General features: G+C 32.9%; 1 long non-coding RNA gene across 2 annotated transcripts in view; it reads right to left on the reverse strand.

Annotated features, from left to right (window-relative positions):
• The window catches only part of LOC144293761 (uncharacterized), a 394,465-nt gene that overhangs the window by 164,357 nt on the left and 203,833 nt on the right, over positions 1-26,275 (reverse strand). The window lies entirely within an intron of this gene.

Consider the following 26,275-nt stretch of genomic DNA (forward strand, 5'->3'; position numbering starts at 1 on the left):
ACACTTAATTCTCTGGCAAATAATAAATTTATTTTACTATTTTTAGAACCAAAGGCCCAGCTGTAATAAAATAGAGAACATGGAGAGCCTCAAGTATGCTAATAAAAGTGCATGTTTTGGTTGCATTTAATTTCACTTTTATAAATGGATTTTCTAATACCTAAACAATTTAGAGTATTTTGTTTCTTTCCTGTAAGGGCATATCTCCCCAAAATTATATCTGTGTAAAAACATTCTATTTTCATTTTCACCTTAAATTCATAATAAATTTGTAGCTCTTATTAAGAGCAAGTAATTTGATTAAATTTTAATAAGACCTATAGGAACCCAAAATCAAATGCTGTCACAAATAGGTCAATCAGATGAATTATTTTTTCCATTTTAGTAACATAATGTAGCTTTGTGAGGATCCTTTAATTAGGAAATTCCTTATTCCAGGAAGACAGGGAGAGTAATATTTTTCCTCTTTTATGACTCTCAAAATCTAGCTATGTTAATATAACTTAATTTTTTTCTAAAATAATCCTCTTATTTCTTCCAATAGCCTTGGTACCTTTGAACTATGTAGTGAACGCTTCCACTATTATGGTTATGTTTCTGAGAGGCCCTAACCATGGAACTCTTACTAAAACCCTCCATCCTGTGCACAGAGATAATGGCTAGAGGAAGGCATACCAGTGTGCACAGGGCATGCTCAGCACTAGGTCTGATAATAGGATTGAGGTAAGTAAGTCTCAAAGCAAGGCTGTGATCAAAGATACAATGTACCAGAATACGGCTAAATTTTATTAAACACCAGTGGATTCGCCAGTGTTATATTGGCATAGCGATACTGGCTGATTGAGATTAGGGCAGTCAAGAAAAGCTTATAGGGTGAGTTGTGATGAAAGGTGATCCCTACAAGACATGAGGAACTTGTACAGGGGTAGAAAACTGAGAGACTTCCTATGAATAAGATCAGTAAATGCTTAATAAGCACAAATGGTTGAGTAATTTGTCCAGCTGACCCACTTAAGATGCTGATGTGGATACTGTGTTAGGTTCCCCTTGCTTCTGTACCACAATAACCACAAACGTAGGGACTTAAAATTCATTTTCTTAATGCTTTGGAGATCAGAAGTCTACAAGTAAGGTGTTATTAAGAGTGTGTTCATTCTGGAAGCTTCAGGAGATTTGTTTCAGCAACTTGGTTCTGAAACAAACCAATACAAAGATATATTCTTAAACACTTTAGACTGATATTCTAATCCTAGTAAATTGCTTGCAAGAGCATTTTTTTTTTTAAATCCAAGGGCTTTGAAATGAAATTCAATTTTTGTATAAAGATCTATTATATATTTTAATTTAAAGTGAATCTATATTTGATAGCAAACATGCAAACATTTATTGAGTACTTAGCATATGCCAAACAGTGTAAAACACTCTATGTATATTAACTAGTCTTCACAGAAACTTAATAGGATATTCTTGAGAAGAATCCTTTGGGGTACAGAGAGGTTTTGTAAATTGCCCAGAGAATGCAGTTGGGGGAAGGGTCGGAGCTTAGTATGAGATGATCACTGTGACTTCAACATTTACATTTTAACATAGTTTAACAAAAATTCTAATAACAATTATCAATGATGTTCTTTATTGGAAAAGTTTGTCATTGCCAAATGCAAATTTGAAAAAACAAACAAACAAACAAACACCCAAACTTAAACTTTTGAGAGATTGCGTAGGACTCTGAATTGAGAATCTCAAGGGTGGACCTTCAAGAGAATATGGGAATACCTTGAGTTGCTAGCTAAAATAGTATTCCAAGGGGAAACCTGGGAACTGGCATAAGAAATTCATTTCCACCACCTTGTAAGAGATTTTTTTTGCCTCCTGTAAAGGAAAATTCTATGGAATAGGGAGCTTTTTTGATCTTCCTAATTAAGTAGTCCTTTAGCTTTAAATTCTGTGGTTATTTCTATTGCCTCTGCTTAAATAGGAATAGGACATGAACCTATGATTTACAAGAAAAAAAATTCATATGTTTGGTATCCAAAGGAAAAAAATTCAAACTTGATAGAAGATTAAAATTCAAATTAAGCAACAACGAGGCAAATTTACTAGCTATTAAATAAACAAACAGGGGCATCTCAGTGACTGTCTGTTAAGCATCTACTTCTGCTCAGGTCATGATCTTAGAGTCCTGGGATTGGGCCCCAGTCTTGTCAAGCTCCCTGTTCACCAGGGAGTCAGTCTGTTTCCCTCTCTTCCTCTGCCCCTCCTCTGCTTGTGCAGGTGTGCTAAGAAATTAATAAAATCTCTTAAAAAGCAATTTTGGAAAAACAATATACAAGAGAGAAAAATTTAGAGCACATTTCTAGTAACAGTAAACATTGCTATAATTTTTTCTAGAAATAATTTTAATAATATATGTCAGCAAACAGTAAAAGATATAGTATTTAAACTGATATTCTAATTTGGGGAATTTATGTTTAGGAAACTATAAAAGAAGGAAATGAAAATATATAAAAATGTTTCTTCTTCAAGTTCTACAATCCAAATTTAATAAATATTTTTTGGGAACTTATTATGAGCCAAACACTGTGTGAATGTAGTATATGTATTTCTGATTCTACATCAAATTGCCAAAGCAAGATATTATAATCATTTTCTTTTTTAATGCTAAAATGGGAAAGCCACATAGTACAAGGAGTCAATAAACAGAAAAAACAAGACTTGAATCTGAGATAATATCTGTCACCAAAATCCATGCATCTGATAACTTTTTAACAACTATTTTCTCCTTTCTAATGACCAAAATTAGGAAAATATGACATTTGAATTTTATGTTATATACAAAGACTTAAAAAAAAGACCAATATGAATAATGGTATTTAGGTAAACATTATCTGATTATTTTCTATAAAATATTTTTTAATATATTAACATCATTTTCCCCCTGCCCTTATTACAAATGTGCAGTATTGTACATTTGGAGACATTAAATGATAGTTTGCATGCTGAAGGGCTTTCATACTCACACCAGGACACTGTTAGTTCAATGCACAGATTATTCCAATAAATAATGCTTTCTGTCTCAACAACAAAAGGGGATAGATTACTTTAATACTTTGTAAAATACTTCTGATAGCTCTTTTTATGTCTCTTGGAAATAATGAGGTAACAAAAACAAACATGCATATAGGGCTTTTGAATGTCTCAAATTGAGAGAAAAAGTGACAGTAGTAATTAAATTGTATTGCAGTTTTTTAACTTTTTTCCAAAAGGAAAACAAAGAGACCAAAGATGTCATTACACTATCCTGCCTGGTAGCTCTTACTAGGCCCCACGCATAGAGTTTAAAGCCTATGCTTCAAAGACCATTTCCTCAAGCTGTTTGGATATGTAGAATGCAAGCAGAATCAAGCAGAATCCTTATCACTACAGTAATGGCATATTATGAGTATCATTTTTTTTTTTTTTGACATTTGCTTCAGCCGTGGGTGGACAAAACTTTGACTATTTGAATGAAAACATATAGGAATTCTGTTAATAAAATCATTGTGATACAAAATTATAAAGTACAGTTAAAATGAAGAGATCAAGGTCCTAACTTTAATAACTAAACTGAAATGGCAGCTAAATATAAACCACAAAAACAATAAAGTATATAATTTTGAAATTAGACATATACAATAGTATTAGTATAGCAAATAGAGATGAAAAACTGAATTTACAAAGAAAAACAAGAAAGAAAATAATGCTACCTAACAGCTTAAAATACAGATATAAGTTGTATTAATAAAAATGTAGGTAACACCCTCATCAAGTTATATGTGGTCTCTAGGCCACATCTAGACACTATATTCCTTTGGACTGATACTTTTATAGTTTAATAACCAGAGAGTATACAAAGGAGATCAACCAGGAACATGAAGCATTCTTGAAATCACATTTGACTATCTCTAATTGCCACCTGATGCTATGAACCTAGATATGGGACTATCGACCAAGGAATATACTATAACTATGTTAAATATTTGAAGGCCTACATGTGGAAAAAGGATACACATATTCTTTTTGTCTATATAACAAAGGATTAGAAATAGAAGAAGTTACAAAAAGGATTATTTTTCTAGCTTAGAGGCAAAGAAAAAAATACACAGGAATAAAATAATTTTGGGTGGTAAAATAACTTTTTATTTTCCTCAAAATGCTCTTTACCTTTATTGTAATAATAAAATTTGAGAATAACTGAGTTTAGGTGTATCTATCTTGAAAAAGCTAATATAAAGTATTTGATTAGCATTAATATGCATATTAATACTCATAGAGGAGATTAATATTACCTTATATTAAAGGATTTATTTAGTGAAAGGGAAACTCTAATGATTAGTATGACCTCCACAAGGAAAATACTGGCAAGAAAATATTAAGATTCCTACAAAATTCAAATGTTCAAGCAGAGGCTGAAAAACTATTTGTGAATAAGCTTTTGAAGAGATTTGTTTGAAGGAAGTACCTTTAAGAAAACTTCAGTATTTCAGTTTCATAATTATTTCTCACTGTCATTCCCTTTTTGTGCATCCTTGTACCTGTCACTGAAATGTGTGTCTCAATGCTTGACCTCCCCAAACTACACACACAAACACCTTCAATGAATTAGGTAACAAATCAAATGTTTTGGCATACATGTTATTGTTTCCTTACAGGAGCCCACCACACATAAAATGCAAAAGATTACTTCTTGGGCGTAAGTATGCTATAAGAAAATATTTCAAATTGCTTACGTTGTCCAAATAAAGGGAAGAGGGGGCTGCATACAAAAACAAACAAAAATAAAAGCCCAACTATAGTTTAGTAAAACAAAAATATCTGAAGCTTATAGTGAATTAGACTTTGAAAGGAAAGGCTATTTCTTTTATACTGCTAACATCAATGCTATTATGAGACACAGAAGGACCTGCTTATAGATAACACTCCTTTTATTGTTTGACACTAAAGGTTAAATGGAAAGCTTTCTCCCTTTGTTTCATTCTTTAAAAAACTCCAAATCATTTATAGTGAAGTAAAAATGAAATTGTAAATAGGTTATCTTCATTTGACTTGCAAAGAATGTCCTTTTATCTGCAAACATGATGATATTCCATGACACCTCCCACTCCCTGCTTATCAACTTATAAAAGAGCTCCTTAGGGCAATGCCAGACACTACAATTAAAGGTAGATTTTTAGAAACTCTCTGCAAAATATTCTGCTCTATCAGACTTTGTAATTTTGTTTCAAACTGTCCCCAGGAAACAATACTGCAGAGAAATAACACATTATCTAGAGAGTAAACATTATATAAAATATTGCATATTTTGAAGGTAGAAAATTATGTACAATGAAGAACAGATGAATTAAGTAGATAACACACTTCAGGCTTTCGATGTTCTTTCATGCCATTGACTCCAAAGGCCAATACCAAACATTGTGATTTCATATCTAATCATTTCTTAAAGTCATCATAGGGAGTGATATTAATACTATCATTAAGATGTGATAAAATACTTAGGAGAATGTACTTCCTGACTGTTGGCATAATTAAATATGTTTTCTTCTTTAGGAAGACATATCTTTTCATAAAAATGGTAAATGCATCTTTCTGTAATTTTGTACAAATTATTATGTGGATATCAACCCATAGTCTGTACCTAAATATGTGTCTCCATCTCTATAGGAAGAGAAAGTTGAATGCAGGGAATTTTGAGTAAGTTAGGAAATTCTAGAAAAGCAGAATATGAATTAGGAAGGGAAGTATTCATCAGCATTGGAATCACACACAATAACCTGGTAGAAAATGGTCTAATTGTATATGCATCAAGAGCAGAGCTGCTACAATTCCATTTCCCTACTCTATAAATAAAGTGCCTCAATGATCCACCATATAATGAACTTGTAATAAAATATGATGAAGGAAATAATAAACTGGGTACCATATCTCCCCTGAACAAAATATAATTGACATGGTGATAGACACTAGGTAGGAATGTGGAGGTGGCAGGAGAGAAGTAGCTGAAGGTTGCTATTGCATATTAATAAGATATACAAGTATATCAATGAAAAACTGTCACATTACAACTGTTCCTGGCTTACAAAGAGCAAGCGCTCTCTTACTCTGTGACCTCAGAATTATTCCTGGAGAAGATGTTAGACTTTGTGTTTGGTGATTGTAAAGGGTCTTTTGGAAAATTCTGGTACTAATGATATGGTGCATTTCAGTGGTTAAGTGCTAACTTAATATTACTAGAAGAGATTTAAGGCAGAGGAGTTTCAAAGTCTTTATTAAGCAAAGGCTTAGTTGCCCTTTCAAGTGAGGATAATATTGCTGGCAAAATCATCTTAGACTGAAAATACTTTGTACATTTCTGCAGTTTCTCTTGTAGTATATATCACAAATGTAGGAGTATTTTGAAAATAGAATATATTTGTATCATTATTATACAAATTCAGAACTACATTGTTTCTATAAATAATGAAACAAGGCAATTTTCCCTTCTGTTATATTCTGTTGTATGCTCATTTTATTCATATTCCTAAGCACACACACAGGGATATGCAAAGTCGATCTTAGTTAACGTTTATATAGTCCATACTCAACTTTTGGAAATCAATTTAGAATATTTTAATCATGAAATCTATTACCCTTTATTCAAACATAAAAAGATAATGACTCGGTTTGACCGAAGTGTCAGTGTTAGGCTGCTTTTCTCAGTATCTGTTAAAAAAAAAATTCCCAACTCTATTTCATTGTTCTAGTAAGGTATTTTTCTGCTTGTATAAGTTCTCCTTAAAATGTACTCACATCAATGTTAATACTGAAAAATGTAAATGATTCATCTTTAGCTACAGATAGCTTATTTGAAAATTAAATGTTTTTCAATTGTTTAAGTTGAATTGTATGATATTTAATGGCTAGATTGAGGAAAGTTTATTATGAGTTCCTGTCTAGAGGAAGAATTCACTACTTTTCCTTTACTGTAACAACTAACTACACTTACGACATTTTTTTTTTTAGATTTTATTTATTTATTCATGAGAGACAGAGAGAGAGAGAGAGAGAGGCAGAGACACAGGCAGAGAGAGAAGCAGGCTTTTGATATCAAATATGTACATTTTTCCTCCACACCGAGCAATTCTCTGTGACACAACTGGTGTTCTACAAATCAATTCAATCCTGACACTATCAGAGTTAATGCAGACCCCACAGATTAAGGGCTCACAAGACTTCCTCCCTAACCTACTCCAGATACCATCATTTGATAGAACATTTCACAGAATTCAGGGAAATATTTACTTATGTTTACAGGTTCATTATCTAATAAAGGATATAAATGAACAGCCAGATTAAGAAAGAGATATATAGTGTAAGGCCTGGAAAGGTCCTAAGAGCAAGAACTTACACTGCTATGGAGTTGGGGTGCCACCCTCTTGTCCAGCAGATGTGTTCACCGACCTGGAAACACCCAACTCTATAATTTTGGGATTTTTATGGAAACTCAATCATGAACTCAATCTCCAGCCCCCTTCCCTTTTCAAAGAATGAGGGTGGGGCTGAAATGACTTGGACTTCCTGGTGACCATCCATGCTGAAGCTATCCAGGGACCTACTAAGAGTCACCTCATTAAAACAAAAGACACTACTCTCAACCCAGGAAATTTCAACAGACTTAGGAGCTTTGTGCCCAGAACCATGAGTAAAAACATATATATGGATGTGTATACAAAATTTCACAATTCTACCACCTTTTAAAAAATGTTATCTGAATTATAGCCCCTGCTTTAACACCAGTGTATCTATGAAGATATAATTACTGTTAAGTTATGGTGTCTAGGATATGGAAGAAATTTGGACCTGAGTTTCCAGTAACAACAGAAATAGAGGCATACTCATGTTGGCTATAGTGAAACAGAACAAAGAATGTAAAAAGATAATATGCCTGTTGTCCATTCTCACTCTTCTTTTCAGAGTCTGTCATTTTCTATCTCCAGAAAAACTTAGAAGTATTCTGGAAACCTTGTACTCACCATACTTAAGCTCCCTAAGCTAATTTTCAAAAATACAGTTTAACTTTATAGCACCAAGAAAAGTAGAAACAGAGAAAGGGAAACTGGTAGTGAGATACTGTAACCTAAAAAGTGTAGTTTTTATGGCACATGAACTATTTATTTAAGGAATAAATTATGATTATGTCTGCACACTTGCACATATACTCACACATGGGTCCCAGTGGGAAAATGCACTACTGAATCAGCAAAAAGGTAGCACTTTAAAGATTAAAAGAAGATGCAAGTGAAGAAAATATTCTATGGCAAGAAATAGAAGAAAATTTTAGAAAACCATATACCTCTTTTTTGTCTATTGCCACATAGCAAACTAGCCCAAAATTTAGTGGCTTAAAACAAGTGTTATCATGTATGAATTTTTTTAGGTTGACTTGGATCAGCTATATATACATTTTCTGTTTCCTGTTTCCCATGGTGCTGAGACTATATTCAACTGGAGGCTTGATTGGGGCTAAAACATTCAAGATAGCAGAATGACAGGGCTAGCAGTTGCTATTGGCTCTATAGGCTGGGGCTTAGCTGGGGCTGGACAGCATGCTTTTCCTCTTCTTGTATGATCTCTTCTTCAGTTTATTTGAGTTTTTCAAAGCATGGTGGTTCTAAATGGAAATGTTTTAAGTTATGAAGGCAGAAGATGCAGATCTCTTAAATCTTGACCTCACAAATTACATAGTATGTCTTCTGATATATTCTATTAGTAAAAACCAGACACAAGGCCAACTAGATCCAAGGAGAAATGAAATAGTCTGGATTTCTCAACAGAAGAAATAGTAAAGAATTTATGGCCATTTTTATATCTACCACAGGTATCTTTAGTAAGACAGAAAAAAAACCATTCTGTATAAAATTGATGCAGAAGATGATAATGGGGAAAAGGATTTAGATCAATCATAAAAGAAAACAAAAATATGAGTTCTGGTCCCAGATGGCAATGTAGGAAGACTCTGAACTCACCCCCTCCATGAAGCATATTAAAAACACATATTAATACATAAAATAAGAAATTTGAAGAAAAACTGAGGACTGACTGAATAGCTACTAAACAACCAAAGACAGAATGGCAAGAGCACAGCAAGAGAGATGAAGACATGGTGGAGGGAATGCCCACACCCAACACTGAACAGCAGTGATAGGAAGATAGCACTCAGGGTCTAAGAACAAATTCCTTTTGTCCTTGTGCACAGAAAAAAAAAAAAAAAAAAAAAAAAAAAAAAAAAAAAAAAGCTATAGTTTAAAAAAGCAGGTAGCCTATAACAGAGACCATACTAGAACTCTGCCAAGGGGCAGAGAAGCTGCTGGAACACTATCCAGGTCTGAGAGACTGGAGAAAGATACAGTTTATGTTCCCATTCCATTTTAAAATCCTAGGCCAGAGCAAGGTCCAGACACTAAAACAGGCAGAGCCAGTTGTCATCGTAAGCTTGTAATCTTGGCAAGCCCACAGTCCGTAAGCTCAGACAAGACCTGGTCAGGCTAGGACACAGGAAAAAATCTGGGACTTAGAAGAGCCAAGAAGTAATGGCAATGCTTCTTCCCCTGATACTTAAAGCCCAGGCTGGGGCAGAGTCTGGATGCCATAACAGGCTGGACCCAACACCAAAATTGTCAGGTATGGTCCTCACAGGGAGCTTGCACCCTTAGCAATCCCAGGATACCCAAGACCACATCCGCCTCTATCACACAGGGATACAGAAAAATAAAACAACAAACATGGTTTAAAAGGATCAAGGAGCTTTGGGGACACTCTTTTCCCCTTTATCTTAAAAGCCCAGACCAGAACAGGGTCCAGATCACAGCAAGCTTACAAACTCAGGGTTGGCAAGCCCACATCAGTCTTTGTGGTGCTGTGGCATAGAATATAAGCCATGGAGTATTTATTGGGTTTTGTTTTGTTTTTGTTCATGTTTAGAAATAAAATAAGCAGAAATAATTCATAAAATTTATTTTTCTCTTTTCTGCTTTTTGCTACTCATTTCTCCTTACTTATTTTCATTTTAATTTTTTCTTTCTGTAAAAACTTGTGGCTTAAAAGAGCAACTAATATAGTTAGTTATTATAATATGAATAATAAGATGTAAACTGTGACATGTACATAAAATGTGGAAAAGGGAGTGAAAAGTTAAAAGGTGAAAAAACGGAAAAAGAAAATCTTTTTTTTCCCTAAAATCTGTTTGAACTGAAATGACCATCAAAGTAATACAGACTGCTGGTTATATAAAATGTTATAAAGGAGCTTCATAGCAACCACAAATTAACAACTTATGTTATATACACAGAAAGTAAAGAGAAAGAAAGCCAAACCTAACACTATAGAAGCTCATCAACCAAAAAGAAAGAGTACAAGAGAAGAAAGGAGCAAAGAAATACTACAAAAACAACTAGAAAACAAATTTTTTAAATGGCAGTAAGTACATACCTACCAATAAATACTTTTAATATAAATGGACTAAATGTTCCAATGAAATGACATAACATGGTGGAATAGATTATAAAACAAGACCCATCTATATGCTGCCTACATAAGACTCAAGTCATACCAAAGCTACATACAGATAGAAAGTGAAGGGATGGAAAAACATTTCCATGCAAATGGAAGTGGAAAAAAAAAGCTGGGGGAGCAATCCTTGTATCAGAGAAAATAGAGTTTAAAACAGACTATAATAAGAGATAAAGAAGTGCATTACACAATGATAAATGTATCAATCCTCCCCCCCATAAAAAAGGATATAACCATTACAAATATCTATGAATCCCACACTGGTACACCTAAATACATAAAACAAGTATTTAATGGGCACAAAGAAAAATTAATGGTAATACCATAAATTTAAAACCCCACATACATTAATGGATAGATGATGCAAATAGAAAATCAATGAGGAAACAATGTGTTTGATGGTATATTGGATTTATGGACATTACAAATACATAAAGAGCATTCCATTAAAAAAATAAACCCAGAATATACGTTCTTTTGAACATGGAACATTCTCCAGAATAGATCACATATTAGGCCATAAAACCAGACTCAATAAACTTAAGAAGATTAAAATCATACTCTGCATTTTTTTCTGATCACAAGAGTATGAAACTAGAAATAAAGAAAAGAGAAAAAATACAACATGATACTGAACAACTCATAGCTCAATAAAGAAATCAAGAAATAAATGTTAAAAATACATGTAAACAAGTGAAAGTAAAAACAATGGTGCAAAAATCTTTGAGACACAGCAAAAGGAGTTCTAAGAGGGAACTGTATAGGGCTACAGACCTACCTCAAGAAACAAGAAAAGTTCAAATAAACAATGTAACCTTACACCTAGAAGAATTAGGAAAAGAACAAAGCCCAAGATGAGTAAAAGAAAGCAAATAATAAACATTATAGTAGTATAAATGATATAAAGACTAAAACAAAAATTAGAGAAGATCAATAAAAACCACAAATTTCTTTTGGAAAAAAATAAACAAAATTGACAAACCCTTAGCCAGATTCATTGATAAAAAAGAGAAAGGAACTGAATAAATAAAATCCAAAATGAGGCAGAAGAAACAACTGATGCCACAGAAATACAAAGGATTATAAGAGAATACTATGAAAAACTATATGCAAACAAACTGGATAACCTAGAAAAAATGGATAAATTCCTAGAAACATACAATCTTCCAACATGGAACCAAGAAGAAAGAATATCTGAAAAGAACAATTATAAGTTATGAAATTGAATTGGTAATAAAAAAACTACCAAAACATAAAAGTCTCAGACTAGATGGACTTAAAAGTGAAGTCTACCAGACATTTAAAGCACAGTTAATACCTATTCTACTCAAACTATTCAAAAAAAAAAAAAAAAAAAAGAGGATGGAAATCTTCCAAAAACATTCTATGAGGCCAGTGTTATCCTGATGTAAAAATAAAACCACATCAACAAATGAAGAATAAAAATCATATTATCTCAATAGATGCAGAAGAAAATCATTTAACAAAGTACAACATCCATAATGATAAAAACTCTCAACAAAGGTTTAGAGAGAATATACCTAAACATAATGGAGGCCATCTATAAAAATCCCACCGCTAGCATCACACTCAATGGTGAAAAACTGAGAACTTTCCCTCTAGTCTGGAACAATAAAAGGATGTCCACCCTTGCCACTTTTATTCAATAGCGTACTAGAAGTCCTAGCAACAGCAATCAGACAAGAAAAAGAAATAAGCATCCACATAGGTAAAAAAGTATTTAAATAGTCACTATTTGCAGATGACATGATACTATATACAGATAATCCTAAAGACTTCACCAATAAAACTACTAAAGATAATAAATTCAGAAAAGTAGCAGGATACAAAATTAATAGCCAGAAATTGATAGTGTTTCTATACACTAATATTAAAGTAGCAGTAGGAAATTTTAAAAATGCCATTTACAATTGCACCAAAAAGAAAGAACTACTAGGAATAAATTTAATCAAAGAGATATGACTTGTACTTCAAAAACTATAAAACACTGATGAAAGGAATTGAAAATGACACAAAGGAAAAGATATTCCATGCTCATGATTTGGGAAATATTGCCTAAATGTCCATACCACCCAAAACAATCTACAGATTCAATGCATTTCTTATCAACATAGCAAAAGCATTTTTCACAAAACAAGAATAAATATTCCTAAAATTTATATAGAACCACAGGAAACTCTGAATAGCCAAAGCTATTCAGAAAGAAGAACAAAGCTGGATGTATCACAATACAAGACTTCAAGATACACTAGAAGGCTGTAGATATAAAAAATAGTATGGAATTGACATTAAAATAGATTCCTAGATTGGGATGCCTGGGTGGCTCAGCAGTTGAGCATCTGGCTTTGGCTCAGGGCGTGATCCCAGGGTCTGGGATCGAGTCCCACATGGGGCTTCTTGTGGGGGGTCTGCTCCTCCCTCTGCCTGTTTCTCTGCCTCTCTTCCTCTTACATGAATAAATAAATAAATAATAAATAAATAAATAAATAAATAAATAAATAAAATCTTTAAAAAAAGACACCTAGATCAAAAAAATAGAATATAGACTCCAGAAATAAACCCACAATTATATGGCCAGTTAATCTACAACAAAGGAGACAAGAATATACAATTAGAAAATAGTTTCTTTAATAAACGGTGTTGGGAAAACTGGAAAATTGCATGCAAAAGAATGAAACTGGTCCAGTTTCTAACACTATGCACAAAAATAAACTCAAAATGGATTAAAGACATAACGTGAGATCTGAAACCATAAAAGTCCTAGAAGTTCTAAGAGCACAAGCAGTAATTTCTCTGACACTGGCCATAGCAACATTTTTCTAGATATATCTCTGTTAAGGGAAACCAAACACAAAATATTAGGACTATATCAAAATAAAAAGCTTCTGCATGACAAAGATAACCATCAACAAAACAAAAGACAACCGACTGAATGGGAGAATATATTTGAAATGATATATCCAAGAAGAGGTTAATATCCAAAATATATAAAGAAACTATTCAACTCAACACCAACAAAACAAATAATCCGTTTAAAAAATGGGCAGAAGACCTAAGTGAACATTTTTACAAAGAAGATGTAGAGATGGGCAATGGACACATCAAAAGTTGCTCAGCATCACTAATCATTAGCTAACACAAATCCAAACCAGAATGATATCACCTTATACCAGTAAGAATGGTTAAAATAAAAATTTACCCCAAAGATACAGAGGCAGTGAAACACCGGGACACCTGCACCCCAATGTTTATAGCAGCAATGTTCACAATAGCCAAACTGTGGAAGGAGCCTCGGTGTCCATCGAAAGATGAATGGATAAAGAAGATGTGGTCTATGTATACAATGGAATATTACTCAGCCATTAGAAAGGACAAATACCCACCATTTGCTTCGACGTGGATGGAACTGGAGGGTATTATGCTGAGTGAAGTAAGTCAATAGGAGAAGGACAAACATTATATGGTCTCACTCATTTGGTGAATATAAAAAAATAGTGAAAGGGAATAAAGGGGAAAGGAGAAAAAATGAGTGGGAAATATCAGTGAGGGTGACAAACCATGAGAGGCTCCTAACTGGGAAACGAACAAGGGGTGGTGGAAAGGGAGGTGGGTGGGGGGATGGGGTGAGAGCACTGAGGGGGGCACTTGATGGGATGAGCACTGGGTGTTATGCTATATGTTGGCAAATTGAACTCCAATAAAAAATGATAAAAAATAATTGTTGTGAGGATATAGAGAAACAGGAGCCTTTGTGCACTGTTGGTAGGAACATAAATTGGTTTAGTCACTGTGGAAGACAGTATGGAGTTTCCTCAAAAAATTAAAAATAGAAATACCATATAACATAGTAGTTCTGCTACTGAGTATTTCCCAAATAAAATGAAAACACTAAATATATGTTCCCCTATGTTTATTGCATTCTTTACAATAGCCAAGATATGGAAGCAACTTAAGTGTCTATTAATATACAAATGGATAAAAAGTGGTATTTACATACACACACCCAGTGGAATATTAGCCATAAAAAACGGATGGGATTGTGCCATTTGAAACAACATGGATGGACCTAGGGGGTATTAGGCTAAGTGATATGAAACAGAATCTAAAAGACAAATACCGAATTAGTCCACTTATTAATGGAATCTTCAAAAAATGAGTAAGAAAAGAAACGCAGAATCAGACCTATAAATACAGAAAATAAACTGAGAGTTGTTAGAGGGCTGGGGGTAGAGGATTGGGCAAAATCATGTAAGGAAAGTGGGTGGTATAGGCTTCCGCTTATGTAATGAATAAGTCATGGGAATAAATGGCACAGTATAAGAAATAAAATGATACTGTAATAGTGATGTCACAGAACAGATAGTAAAATACATAAAATATAGCATAATGGGTAAATTTGTCAAATCACTAAGCATACTGAATATAACATAATGGGTATGCTAAATAGAGCATAATGTGGTAAATACAGGATAGTGGGTTAATCTGTTAAATTATTAAGTTGATCTGAAACTAAAATAACATTGTGTGTCAACTATACTAAAAAAGAAAAAGTGGCAACAAAACTAAGAATGGATTTTTTAAAATTCACGCTCCTGTCCATTTCATATTTTTTAAACTACCCATGCACAGTGTCTTTTTCAGGTATTTATGTTTTTAGATATTATGACTGAAATGTAAAACGTTTAACATTTTCTTGGATGGCTCATAACATGATTATTTTTGTTTTTAGACAACTTCCTGGTTGTGGTTCTGCGTTGGACTGACTGTAAGGTTGGTGAAGCTCAATTTGACTGAAGCAAAATTTGCTATACATGACTTCACTAAATTCCAAGTTTACAGAAAACTAACATGGTAAACACACACACAGACACACACACACACACATGCACAGAATGCTTTAAAGATCAAAATCTTTTCCTTTTCAGGTTCCAAAAGATCTATCTGGCCATGGCTGAACATGCCTTATACCTATTTGATTAAACATAAAAGTATTCAGTGCTGCCCTCAAACAAACATATGTTTTCCAATCTCTTTCAGAACCTACAGCACAACATTGCAGCTTCTTTGTACATAATTTACAGTGGATTTCATCATGTTGTACTTTATTTATTTCTTAGATTCTTATATTTCTTCTTCTGGACTGTGAGTTTTCATTATTCTATGAAATGAACCTGAGGGTTAGAACATCTTTGCTTTGCCCTAGGGTTTGCTCAAAGGCAAATGAGCAGGTTTAAATATTAAGTAGAAGATAACTTAAAGATATTTTTTATTCCTGAGTTTATGTATCTTATTTAGAATAAATATTGACCTTTTAAGACTATTTCATGTGGCATTATTTTATTGTGACATCCTACACAGTCACGGAAAGGAAAATTCTACTGCGTTGTATATCTAATTTCATAACAATTCCTACGATAGCATCGGCTCTATAATAACAGAAAGTACATTTAACTCAATATTAAGTATTTCCCCATAGAAAATGCTCAGAATATTAAAAAGATGAACTACTGTTTACAGCTCAAATGAACTTAATTAAATTTATTGTTTGACATCAACTTTGAAAATCTGATAACTACTTTAGTTCTGCATGTACATTTATCCACTCAACTGTTCACTCACTCAGTGCTCACCCAAAACTCTGTTGGACATTGGATATAAGAAGAGAAATAATACCTCATTTTTTATTTCAAAGAACTATTATCAACTAACCCACTAACCAATATGCCTATTATATAAAAGACATTATTTTTGTTATGTAACAAAAATAAATAGAATTATTATAGAACTTTAAAATATTAGTAATCATGATACAAATAACAGCTAATGAGGTCTGCTTTTCCCTATCATTGAATTAAGTATTTTATTCAGATTAGAGTAATTTTATCAGGTAGGTTCTATTATTACCCCCATTTTAAAGATCAAGACTCTAAGTATTAGAGGGATAAAGTGACTCAGGCAAGATAGTTGCCAAGAAACTAATCCTGTATATTCTTGAAGGCATTCTATAGCCCAGGCTACTTACTCTTAATATATCAGTTCTTGGGAATGTGTATATGGATTTTGAATTAATTGCAAGAACATGATAGAAGGAAAAGGGAAACAAAAAAAACCCTGTCAATATAAACTCTATAAGGGGCTTTTTTTCAATAGTGAGATATACCACTACACATCTACTAGACTGGCCAAAATTAGAACATTAACAACATCAAATGCTGGAGAGGCTGTGAGGCAACAGGAACTCTTACACATTCTGGTTGGAATGCCAAATGGTAGTCATTTTGAGAGAAAGTTTGGTGGTTTCTTACAAAACTAAACATATTCAAACCATACAGTCCAACAATCATGCGTTTTGGTATTTACCCAAATGAGCTGAATATTTATGTCTACACAATAACCTGCATGTGGATGTTTATAGCGATTTTTTTTAATTGTCCAAACTTGGAAGTAACATAGGTGAATGGATAAATACACCGTGGTACATCCATACAATGGAATATTCTTCAACACTAAAATGAAATGAGCTGTCAAGTCATGAAAAGACACAGAGGAATTTGAAATGCACCTTAATAAGTGAAGGAATCCAATCTGAAAAGATCACCTACTGTATGATTCCAACTATATGACATTCTAGAAAAGGTAAGATTATGGAGAATAATATCAGTGGTTTGAGGGAGTAGAAAAGGAGAGAGATGAATCAAAAACAGATAATTTTTAGAGCAATAAGAATACTCTATGTGATACTATAATGATGGATACAGGTCATTGCACATTTTTTCCAAACCCATAGGAACATACAATGCCAAGAATGAAATGTATTGTAAACTATGGACTGTGGGGTGATTGCCGTGCATTAGTGTAGGTTCATTCTTGGTATAAAATATATCATTCTGGTGAATGATGTTAATAGTGGAGGATCCTATGTATGGATGGAACAGGGAAAATCTCTGTACCTTTCTTCCTTTCAATTTAGTGTAAACTAACACTTCTCTAAAAAATAGTCTTGAAATACTGAGATAGCTTTAATAATGTAATCCATGCTAGATTAATTATAATAATCATTAAAATGAAGATTTAAAACTAAGTAGCAGTTAAGGATTTTTACAACTCATATGTTTTGATCACACACACACTTGCACACTCCTAATATAATTCAAATAAAGACATTGGATACATCTTAAGCATGAGATAAGGGTCCTCTCCCACTCCCCATGTAAGATTCTTTTCTCCCCATTAGCTCAACCTTGATTTGAAAAAGTAGACAAGATTGACTGCAATAAACAGATAATGAATGTTGAATGCAAAATAACTAGTTAGACAAAATACCAGTGCATGGTATAAATATATATATATATATATATATATATATATATATATCATCATAATAACAATTTTAGGTCATTCAGTAGGAAGATAACTCAGTAGCACAGGGTTGCATTTTACAAATAGACTTTTTTTTTTTTTTTTTTTTATTTATGATAGTCACAGAGAGAGAAAGAGAGAGAGGCAGAGACATAGGCAGAGGAAGAAGCAGGCTCCATGCACCGGGAGCCCGATGTGGGATTCGATCCCGGGTCTCCAGGATCACGCCCTTGGCCAAAGGCAGGCGCCAAACCGCTGCGCCACCCAGGGATCCCTACTAATAGACTTTTAATAAAAAAATCTGAAGTAGTATACATGGAGCTCCTACATTAATTAATATAAATGACAGCTACATAATTGACCTTGCTTTTTTTGCTAAAAAAAGCAATATACTTTTGAGAATAAAATTTTACATTTTAACTAGTATTTGACATTTACTAGTTCAATTCTTCCTCTTCTGTGGGATGTTGACATCTTTTAATATTTTAGAGTAATATTTTACAAAGATTTTATATTTTAGTTCATAAATTTCTTCCTAGTTTCTTGTAGATCATGTTAGCAATGGAGCTCTAAAATAAGACATAGCACATTTTTCATATTCTTAGCTTGGGAATGAAATTTGTACCCTTTAAACTTCATATCTTAAATTCTATTGAAACCTAATTCTTATTTAACAAATAGTCTTCCCTGCTTACTCATTTTCCAATCCCTGCAATAATCTTTGAAGATGGGAAAGATCAATGTTAGAGGCTTGATGACCTAGCTATGAATATAATTCCCACATTAATAAAGATCTGGAAAAAGATGGTGGGAGCTAAGAATGAATGTTGATTACGTGGTTGAAAACATGACTGTTTAGACAAAGTGACGAAGATATAGTTTTAGAATAATAATGATTTCAAAAGTCTCAAAATCAAATATTTATTTCTAGTGCTCAAAAATACCAATTCTACTTTGGTAGGTACCAGCATTTCACATAAAGTGCTCAATAAATATTTGTTAAAAAATGGATTTTTTTAACAAAAACATGGAAAAACATGGAAACATGGATCGCCTTCACATAAAGCATTAAGGTATATATCTTTATGGAATAAATTTATGAACTTACATTATAAATATTTTTGGAATGTTAGATATATGGCTATACTATATTTTTTTAGGAAACTAAAATTGTCCTCTTAAAGAATTATTTAGGGATCCCTGAGTGACTCAGCGGTTTGGTGCCTGCCTTTGGCCAAGGGCGTGATCCTGGAGTCCCGGGATGGAGTCCCATATCAGGCTCCTTGCATGGAACCTGCTTCTCCCTCTGCTTGTGTCTCTGCCTCTCTCTCTCTCTCTCTCTCTCTCTCTCTCTCTGTGTCTCTCATGAATAAATAAATAAATAAAATCTTAAAAAAGGGAATTATTTAATGTTATCCCTCTTTTGCTTTTTTTAAATATTTTTTCTTTTGCTTTAAATTTTAAATTTGTATGTCAATTATATAAAATTAAAAATACTAAAATACTAGACAATGTTAACAGTCTGTTTTGTTGTTTGGTACACTTTCTTTTAAAGTTCTTTTAAAATATTTTATAATTATCATGATAATTTAATTTTAGAACATTTTCTTCACCCTTAAAGAAACATATCCACTTGGAGATACTCATATCCAATAAAGTATATTTCCTTCCCTTTTTAAAAAAGAATCTATTTATTTATGTGAGAGAGAGAGAGAGAGAGAGAGAGAGACAGAGACAGAGAGAGTGAGAGAGATCAGGAGAACAGAGGGAGAGAGACATGGTGAATGTGGAGCCTGATGTGGGGCTTGAACATACAACCCTGAGGTCATGAACTGAGCTGAAATCAAGAGTTGGATGTCTAACCAACTGAGTCATCCAGGTACCCTCAATAAAGTGCATTTCTTATAGACACTTTAACTTTGGAATTGTTTTACTATGCAGTCCAAATATCTCTGTTCTAATTGGAGTGTTTGATTAATTTATATGTAATTATCAATATCTTTGTGTTTAAACATTTTGCTACTTATTCTTTTAAAAGTCCTAAATCTATTAAAGTAAATTAATTTGTAACTTAAAAAATCCTTCCTACAAAGGAAATTTCAGGCAAAATAACTTCTATAGCAATTCTATCATTTTGTGAAATAATTGAAAATATAAATACTTTCTGAAAATTTTCCCAATTAGTTTTATAAGGCTGGCATTACCCTTATATCAAAATCTGGCCAATATAGTCCAAAAATATATATATATATAGGCCAATATTCCTCAGTCATATCATTTATACAAATAATCATAGATTTAAAAAATTATAAGCAAATTTTTGGGAAAAAATGAATCAAGCATTAAATGAGACAGATAATGCACCATGGCACATTATCTTAGAATTTTAAGTTGGGGTGCCTTGGTGGCTCAGCCAGTTGAGCATTGGACTCTTGTTTTTGGCTTAGGTCAAGATCTCATGGTTGTGAGAATGTTTGATTCTTTACCTGTCCCTCTGTTCCTCCCCCCGTTTGTAGGTGCATCTGGGGGGCTTAGTCAGCTAAATGTCCAACTCTTGATTTTGGCTTCAGTCTTGACCTCAGGGTCTTGAGATTGAGCCCTGCATTTGGTTCCATGCTGGATGCGGAGCCTGTTTATGATTTTCTCTCTTCCTTGTCTCCCTCTGCCCCTCACCTGCTCTCTCTCTCTCTAAAGATCAATGTAAATTACCACATTAAGAAAAAAGGAGCAAAAGCATTTGGCAATTCTCAATAAATTCAGAAGAGCATGAAATAAAATTCAATACATAAAATCTGTAAACACACTAGAAATGAGAGAAAATGGGAATAATTAGCCAATCTGATTAAGGGTATTCATGAATGAAAGCCCTTTGCCTGCCTAATACTTAATGGCAAATATTGAATGTTTTCTTCTAAGATTTGATGTAATTCAAGCTTATCTACTTACAGTTGTTTTATTCAATACAACAAAGGAGATCTTAAGCCTGATAATCAGTCAAAAAAGGAAAGGGTACGTAAGATGAAAAATAAAATAGTAAACTAATAATTCATAGACAACATGATTATGTATACAGAAAACTATTAAAAATGTGCAAAACATCCTCTAGGCTAATAAATTTGGCAACAGTCACATGATATATTAAAATACAAAACTGAATTTTATTTCTGTGCTATAGAACATAAAATAAAGAATATATATAATTTCAAGAGAACAACATCAACAAAAACCTTTAGGAATAAATCTAGTCCATGATGTATCAAACCTCTGTATTGAACACCAAAAATAAAAATTACAGAAGACATAAGTAAATAAGGAGATATACTATGCTAGAGAATTAGAAAAACTAGTGTTTCTAAGATTTAATTCTACCCAAATTATTTTTAGAATAAATATAACTCCAATGAAAATTTTAACAGGCTTTTTTCATTTTTTAAAAAAAGTTAATTTAAATTTAATTAGCCAACATATAGTAGATAATTAGTTTCAGATATAGTTTTCTAATACGTTTAAAATTTGACAGTTCTTGGGCAGCCCCGGTGGCGCAGCGGTTTAGCGCTGCCTGCAGCCCAGGGTGTGATCCTGGGGACTGGGGATCGAGTCCCACATCGGGCTCCCTGCATGGAGCCTGCTTCTCTCTCTATGTGTCTCTTTCGAATAAATAAATAAAGTCTTTAAAAAAAAAAGGAATAAAATTTGACAGTTCTAAAAATTATATAGTTCTAAAAATTATATATCTCTTACAGCCAAACAATCCTGGCAATGAACAGAATCAGAATACCTGACTATAAGAATTATAGTACAGCTATAATAATCAAGACATTGTGGTATTTAATTTGATTATAGGTCAATTAATAGTTTGGCAATGTGTGAAAGATACATTTTTAAATACATGCTGTTGGAAAAATTGTATATATCAATCTGAGATTAATTATAGACCTAAATATTAGGATTATCACATAAACTGATCAACAAGGCATCTCATAAACACATTGTGGTATATTCAAATCATGCAATACTATCCATTAATAAAAAGGAATCAACTATGAAGCATGTGACAATATGATGAACCCCATAGATATTCTGAAAGACTTTTGACACAGTAAGCACATATTGTATGATTAAATTTAGATAAAGTCAAAGAACCAGCAAATTAATTTTTAACTATAGAATTCACAAAGTAGTTGCCTCTGCAAATGGGGGGAGAACTGAATACAAAAGCTCAAAAGGGGATGTTCTGGAGGAGAAAAAAATATATTGATGTGGTAAATACATCGATTTATGAAATTGTCAAAATTTATTGAACTGTATACTTGATACCTGTGCATTTTATCATATGTAAATAATACTTTAATTAAAAACAATTAGTCTGTTTTGAAACAAAAATCTGACAACTGACATTTTCCTACTAAATTCCATTGTGGACACACTGCTTTCAGGTACACAGACCATGTTGCCTCAAGGTAATCATAGAGCAAAACAAAGTATTTGACCTGATAACACACGTTTGTCCAGAAACAGTCATGCATCATACTGGAAATGTAAAATAATGGGAAAAAATATAAAAACAAAAATCAGAATTTTAGCCAAATTATAGATATGAGGAAAAATAAATATGTATGTATATCTCATCTTTATTTCATCCCTATGCCACACACTTACTTTATAATTACCTGTATGTTAGACAAATATTGAAGTCTTGCATTTACAGTAGCTTTGTTTTGAATGCTATTGCAGTACAATTTGATTCACAAAGTTCTATGACCCTTATATATTCTTTGTGAAGTGGAATTGTTAATGCTACAACATGATCCTTCCTGTCCTGTTGAGTGGCTGCTCAGGTACTCAAGAGACTAGGAAGTCAAATAATGTCAGCTACTCTGCCAACTAAGACACTTGGCCCCTTTTTGACTAATTAGGTGTTTGACAAATATTGATTTAAAACTAATAAGCCTCAAAACACGGGCTCTAATTTCTCCCCCTGGGGTATTTCAACTGAAGGGTTGACTTTTAAAGTCCTTCACTTAATTTGGACTAGGCAATTTGGAAGAATCAGGCACTTGAGAAGCTGGGACTCTTTAAAGCTGTCAATAATATATAGTATCCAGCCATAGGATTGTCTGCCCTTCCAGGTACAGAAGGGTGATGTGCAAATATGTATGTGATTCTCAGTGAAACACGAATGGTCTCACTCCAGTGGCACAACCTGCTTACAATAATTTACATTGGTGAGTAAAGGAATGAGAGTGGCAAAAATATCATGTGTATAGATATATGTGTGTGAGTATAAGATGCACATACACACAAAACTTTGGTAATTAACATATTAATACATATACCCTCAATCAAGCTGAAAATCAATTCTAACCTCATTTTCTTAATCTAGACACATGAATGTACCTTTTTAAAACAATATGCCTGAATATGACTGTTTTGTTTTCAGCTTTAAGTTAAACCTCAGTTAATTATAGTCTAAATAAGATTTGCTATTAAAGTCTGTTCTAAAACTTTCCACAACATACAGTTTTCAACACAGATGAAGACTTCAAAAATACTACTACTAATTCCTTCACAGAGCAAATATTCAGGGGAAATATTTAGGTCATGTCTTTATATTTATTGTCAGCTACTATCCTTTCTATACTTGCACAATAATCATTAATATTCTAATATTGAAACCAGTTAAAGATAAAATAAGTTAGATATAAATTATATAAAAGAAAGTTTATTTGCATCTTTAAGATGTTTTTATATTTTTATTGAACAAGTAATTTATGTTCCTTTCTTTAAAAGAATAATATGTGATACAGCAGATATAATTAATTGATAATCTGACTATTATCCTTTCTCACTGATGTCATTCACTGTGATGTTTAAGTCCTAGATATTGGCATCAAAGGACAAAGAGTGAAGGTTGTTAAAACTAGTAAGTTTGACCCTCTGTACTGATAGGTTCTGTTTCACTCTCTCACTTGGTGAGAATAGGTATAATTTTGTATCAAGTGCAAACTGAAATTGGAAAAAGACTGTGTAAGGCTATCCTGCTGTAATGTATTTCTTATGATCTATATTATTGCTGGTATATGTGCATTTTATAAAGATTGGTATCTTCCTAGGCTTGTATTTCATGTGTCAGGTACTATATTTGACAGGTAAAAATACAATGAGAAAAGTCAAGTCTGAATTTACATTATAGTTAGGAAATGAGAAAACTGTGTTAATCAAATAATCACACAAATAAATAAATGTTCAAGAACAACCAGAATAAGTATTATCAAGTAGAAGTACATGATACTACAACAACGTATAATTGTGAGATCCATTCTAGTCAGAAATGTTCCAAGAAAAGATGGATTTGCCAAGGCCCTGTTTTTAACCACCAATTTTTTTTTTTTAAGATTTGTATTTATCTTAGGGAGAGAGTAAGGGGAGGGATAGAGGGAGAGAGAATCATCAAGCAGACTCCCCGCTGAGCAGGGAGCCCAACACAGGGCTCAATCCCAGGACCCTGAGGTCATGACCTGAGCTAAAATCAAGAGTCAACTGCTTAACTGACTGAACCACCCAGGTGCCCCTAACTAGCAATTTTTTTAAACAATGACAAAAATGTCACATTTAGTCAGCATTTCCATGAATTAATGTTCTCCTATTCATTCTAAAAAAAAGTATAAAACAATATGAATATATTTGCACAGCAATGTTCTTAGCAACATTACTCACAAAGGCCAAAAGATGGAAACAACCCTGTCCACTGACAGACGAATGGATAAACAAAATGTGATATATACACACAATGGAATATTTAGTCTTTAAAAGAAGCGAATTTTTGATCCATGCTACTGCCTAAATGAAGCTGGAAAACATCCTAAGTGGGAGTCAGCCAGACACACAGAACAACAAATATTGAATGATTCTACCCATATGAGGTACCTAGAGTACTCAATATTCAAAATGATAGAAGGTAAAATGGTGGTTGTCAGGGACTTTCAGGAAAGGAGAATTGAAAATTATTTTTAATGGATACAGAGCTTCAGTATGGGATAATGAAGACATTATGATAAAGTTCTGAAGACAAATAGTGAAGACAGTTACAGAACAATGAGAATGTATTTAATGCCACTGAATTATACCCCAAAATGGTTAAGATCTTAAATTTTATGTCATGTATATTTTACTACAGTAAAGAGTTTGGATCACATATGTTGTGAGACTATAGTGTGTATGTACAAACCATGTTTGAATATTTCCATGGTGATTTTTGTAGAAGCAATCTAAGGGGGTATCCTTTTAAAAATAACCACGAAAAAAATAACCACTGTAATAAGCATTCAAAACCTACATAACATCTTAGACACATAATTGGAGATGTAATTAGACCTGTCAGCTTACTAATATTTGAATTATAAAAATGATGCTTCAAATAAAAGACAATAAGCACTAAACCAATTTCTAAATAACACAAACACTCTGCTTCTAAAATAAAAGGTCTATAAGGAGAATGCATATAAATACAGAAACTATACGGACCACTGTCCAGTGATACTGTGGGCCTGGATTTGATCTCTGTAACTTTATATTTTAAAGTAAAGAGGTTCACTAGCCCAGTCATTGAATGAAACAAAAATTTAAACTACTGTAGGCCACCAAAAATTAATCTGTAGCATTAATATCAAAGAAATGTAGAGTTAAGGACCATTAATGCTCTTATATCATCAACTTTCAAATCCTTTTTAGTTTATTTTCCCATGAATACTGAAGATAATCGCTTTTGTAAAGCACTGTCCTCATTCCATTTTTCATTGTTAAAAGAATTATAATTCACACACTATATTTTAATTTCCATTTTAATTTTTTGCACGTGATTCTACTATTTGATCCTTTGTCTTTAAATTTATATCACTTTAGCTAAGAGGTTCCAACTCTTTGGTTGCTTGTATCCTTGGAGTCTCAGTAATTATTTCCTATTATCCAAAGATCTAATGAAATATCTAAGAATTTCATTCTCTAAAGTAGTTATATCCAAACTGGTTACTTGTATCCAACAACTTAGTAGTTGTGTGAAACATGAACACACATTAATTGAAAAAAATATTTTAAAATAACCACAATTTTGTGGTTGGGCATGTTGGGCAATGCATATATTCTTGAACCTTGGAAATAGATTAGAAAAGACTACTAATTTCCTGTTTTATGTTGATGACTGTATTTGCTTTTTATCTGAAATTCTAAGAAACCCGATTGTGCCAAGATATGACCTCATCAAAATGTATGTAGTATGATCTAATGATAAAACTATTTTAGCTCATAGTTCCCATGT

The sequence above is a fragment of the Canis aureus genome, chromosome 22 (genome assembly GCF_053574225.1).
Source record: "Canis aureus isolate CA01 chromosome 22, VMU_Caureus_v.1.0, whole genome shotgun sequence".
NCBI lineage: Eukaryota > Metazoa > Chordata > Mammalia > Carnivora > Canidae > Canis > Canis aureus.